The sequence below is a fragment of the Coptis chinensis genome, chromosome 2 (genome assembly GCF_015680905.1).
Source record: "Coptis chinensis isolate HL-2020 chromosome 2, ASM1568090v1, whole genome shotgun sequence".
Taxonomy (NCBI): domain Eukaryota; kingdom Viridiplantae; phylum Streptophyta; class Magnoliopsida; order Ranunculales; family Ranunculaceae; genus Coptis; species Coptis chinensis.
In genome coordinates, this window is record NC_141457.1 from 50,036,377 (window position 1) to 50,041,130 (window position 4,754).

Sequence of the window (4,754 nt, forward strand, 5' to 3'; positions counted from 1 at the left end):
TTACATGGAACAATGAACATCCAATCCAAATTCAGGGGCCGATTCTTAAATGGCTTCTCTACAATCAAATACTTATTTATTATTATTTAGAAATCATCATAAAAATTGTTTAGACTATTTCACTATAATTCAGCAATTACGGCAAATCTGGCCAACTCTTAAATGTAACCATCATAAAATTTTGTTACAATTTTTACAGAGTAATAAGATAACATTATGGTAAAAAACTTAACCAATATAGGAACTGTCAACATATCCACTTAGAAGTTCAGTGCAACTGGGAACAAAATATAATCCTTTCACATAGATAAATTAATAGCTAATGATACAAAAAAAGGTTTAAGTAAATGAACCTACATATTAGTAAAGTAACCTCCCATAATATGTTGCCCAATGAAGTGATGTCCTATCGTGTCCATCTCTGAAATTGGAAGTTACGCCTGCAGCAATTATTTGACCTATACCCATTCAAATCCAAGAGCTGCCACCAAATGGATAAGTCCTTGGCCTTCATCCTTCATAATACATGGTCCTTCAACAATGAATGCAAGTCATTCATACAACTTCATGGACAAGGAATGCAAGCCATTCATATATACAACCTGTCCTTCAGCAACTTCTTGATCAGTGAAGAATCAACATGAATCAAAGATGATTTTCTTTACAAATTATAATTTCAGATAAGCACAAACAAAATGATAATAAGTCGAAAGCAATGTCAGACTCACCTTATACTTAATTCATAGGTATGTTGTATCATGTTCACCACATTAGTCCAATTAAGTAAAATGAACCATCAACATCATCTGTTTATTGTATCTCTATCTTTCTTTAATACCACATTACCACCAACGCAAAGAGTATTACCATGCCCAGCCATTGCAACAAATTTTTCTTGTTTCAGTAACTTGAGCAAAAACTTGAACAAATTTCTGAATACGCAAAAAATAAAAATGAATAAATTCATTAGTCATTGAGCATGGTCAAGAGAGAAGCGGGACCTTAAGGTTTGTTTCTATAAGAGAGAGAGAGATAAAAGTTCTTTCCATTAGAACCTGACCGGAGTTTTTGACATAACTAAAGCAACTCCGAGGCCATAAAAGTTCATAACAAACTAAATATATTACCACAATCCAAACGGATCCAGCTGACATGCTTCCTTCGAAGTTGTCATGAACTTCTACACGACATAATTAGTAAATATATATAACATGTTCATAAGAATTACACGGCAAGCATCACCTGATTACCCTATAAGTGTTGAAGCATATGCAATCATATAAGAATCCTAAAAGATTAATAACAACTACTGAATAGTCTCAAAATATATCCAATTTCCTATCATTTGACCATGCAAAAATATAATTTCTTTGGGGGGGGGGGGGGTATTGTTTCAAATTTTCCTTGATCGTTGATCAATACGAATAAATGTTGCAGTTTCCAACTAACACTGAACAGTCTGACAAAAAGGACACTAATTATAAAAAATTATCACTGCGATCTGAGATGCATAATAGGCAAACACTCCCACCAAAAAATGCAAGCTTTAGATTCTCAATATATATGATATCATTGAATCAAATGTTGTATACAAATTACTCAGTTCACACATGCAATTAAATCCTATAAAAATTATGGGATTTCAGAGTTGTTAATTGCATTTAATGAATCAATTAAATTCACGAACCTTCATGTGCAAATATGATATAAAAAGCCTAAATTGCATTAATAACTCAAAAGTTCATTAGCAAATCAAAACTATTGTGCCATGTAGCCTAGAATTAGAGACATTAAAGAAATAGAACGATACCAATATCACTACCGATCAAGAAGGTTTATGGATGTTTCCCTTCAATCTACAAAAAAGTAGCAGAAAATCGGAAAATTGTCAAATTAAGCAACTCGAGATGTAAACTGAACATCCAATCGAAACCAATAAAAAACACTAATCAAAATTAATGTTATTACAAATAAAAGTCGAACTACAACAAATAAAAGTTGAATTACAACTAATTCATAAACGATAAATAGCTCAGAGATAGAAAACCCGAAGATGGGTATATATAAAGGCAAAATCTAGAGTAAGCGCAATTATGGGTGCGCAGTCCATCGGCGACCATGTAGCAACACAATAAAAAAAAAGACAATTTTGTATTTGTTCTCTTAATTGTTACTAAGGTTTTTCTTTACAAAATGTCACTGTTTCTTAGATGATTCTGAGTTGTGCTTCGCTGAGTTGTTGTAGGTACCATTCTTGATTCAATTTCTTACGCAAGACAAACTTTTTTAGTGACTTTTCTAGTGTCGAAGAAAGCAGCTTTGTAATGTTCTTGAGATATTGCCCCTTCCTCCACAATTTGAACAAACATATTTGTATAGGCAAGCGGACCATTGGTCTCTATTATCAACTTCATCACTATTGGCCCCAGTTCATTATCCTTGAGTGCTTATAATCCTTTCTCCACCGTGAAATAATGTAGTGAGAAGGGATCTCTTCCACTCCATTATAGTTTAAGGCGCTTTAACGTATGTCTACAGAGATAGCCCTTGAAGTTGAACGGACCACATATGCAAGAAACTTCCTGCTTCTCGTATTATACAAAACCTCAAAATTGTTAACTTCTCTCGGTTTCCCTCTCCTTCACAGTTCCTTGACAATGTATGTTACAATTGGCCCGTCTGAATGAACTTGTGAGGTGTTAAAACACGAATACAAACTTTCGACCTCGTCTTTGAAATTTCCTGAATGTTTCTTTAGTGTAAAATCTTCCCTGGCTTCTATTGTACGCTTCTTTTCTAGAGCCGATTCATACTTACCGAAAAACTCCTTCAATGAAGTTTGCTTAGTTAACTTTTTCTTCTTCTAAAAAGTAACTCTCTTTTATCATGGACTACATGCCAAAATTGAATGAGATTGGACCATTTTCTATCTCTTTTCTAATTTGAGAAAAAATATAAAAAATTGTGATATTGGAAGTCTATGATTAGATGATACGGAAGATTTGTTTTATCAGCCAACAACTTCAATTTTGTATTTTGAATCAATATGTATATGGTGTTAGAAACCTTTTTTCTTTCTTTGTGGGAATCGCGGAATTTAGAAATAGGGTTGGGTTTTTGTTTATTTTGGATTCTTAATTACTTAATTACCCCGACGTAGAGTTCAAAAAGTGGGTGTATTTAGTTTTTTTTTACAGAACACTTGAAAAGACCAAATAGACTTGTAAGAAATTGTGAAATAGACCCATTTCAAGGGTATTTCAGTAAGAAGGAAAATAAATATTCTAAAAACAGGGGTTTTGTTAAAACTTTGCTGACGTGGCTCTCTATAAGTATCATGGGAGAATGGATATTAATGTAGGTAGGATGTGTTGGAGATGGAAATATTGAGTGGCATGCTTGATAAATGGGAAGTGAATATATACGGAGTGAAATGAAGGTACTGATTTGATAGAATATAATGAGGTGGCAAGTGCTTAGTCCACATGAATTGATCTATTCCAAAATGAGAAAGTCAAATCTTCCTTATTTAATTTCCTTCACTGATTTTCTCCCAGCCACTTGTTTGATCAAGTTGTTCCCATGCATCCTAAATTAATTTCTAGTAACACCCAATGTACTCCCTTCCAAATAAGTTCATTAGGTGTATGGGCTCCATAGTCTCGGCTTCTTCTCTTTGGGCTTGGGCCTTTCAAATTATGTTGCCACGCAAAACAGGTTCCTACAAGAGTATAACCATGAAATTTCCACCGGCTCATGCACATGCATTCAAATATACCATTATTACTACAAAAACACGCCTAATGTACTGGACCAAAGAAAATACACAGTTTGACGTAAAAAATACTCAATTAATCATAAATAATATTATAAAGTGTCTACAAAAAATCATATATAAAATATACAATTTTAGGCACTTATCAACTGGTCCATGTAGACATCTTCTTCAAGATCTCCATGAAGAAAAGTTGTCTTGACATATGGTTGCTCAATCTTTAGGTTCATTCTTGCGGCCAAACCCAATATCACCCTAATAAAAGTCATCTTAACTACAGGAGAGAAAATATCATCAAAGTCAATACCTTTTCTTTGACTGAATCCCTTCACAACAAGGCGAGCTTTGTGCCTTGGATGTGGATTATTCTCCTCATGCTTGACTTTGAAGATCCACTTATTCTTGAGAATTTTTCTTCCTTTCGGTTTCTCAACTAAGTCATAAGTGTGATTCTTATGCAAAGAACCCATCTCATCTTGCATTGCCTTCAACCACTTCTCTTTGTTTGTACCTTCAAGAGCCTCTTGATAGTACATAGGTTCTCCACCATCAGATAGTAAAACATACGTATATGGTGGATACCTGGTTGAAGCTTGTCTTTCTCTCTCAAATCTCCTTACCCCATCTTCTTGTGGCTCAAGAGGATGCAGTTCTGCTTGCTCAGGTGGTGGTTCATGCACTTTATCTGCATCTTTTATATTAATAGGTTCTATCCCATCATGAGTAATAATATCATCATTATAAGCTTCAAACACTCAAGTATTTATAATCAACATCTTTGCCTAACCACACTCTCTAGATAATCACTATTCAGAGGCTTCAAATGCAATAGGTTGATCACATGTACGGCTGTGCACATTGCTTCTACCCAATAACTCCTTGGTAAGTTAGAGTGAGACAACATGCATCTCATCCTCTCTATAATGGTACGATTCATTCTCTTGGCTATACTATTCTGTTATGGTGTCTTGGGAATTGT

The 4,754-nt window shown here is 34.3% G+C and overlaps 1 long non-coding RNA gene across 1 annotated transcript; it reads right to left on the minus strand.

The window, feature by feature from the left end:
• Window positions 1–221: 221 nt before the first annotated feature.
• LOC147516400 (uncharacterized) lies at window positions 222–1,240 on the minus strand. The gene is made up of 2 exons (XR_015213657.1): window positions 729–1,240; window positions 222–602 (listed from the first exon to the last, which is right to left on the minus strand). It is a non-coding gene; the product is annotated as an uncharacterized LOC147516400 (long non-coding RNA).
• Window positions 1,241–4,754: the final 3,514 nt, after the last annotated feature.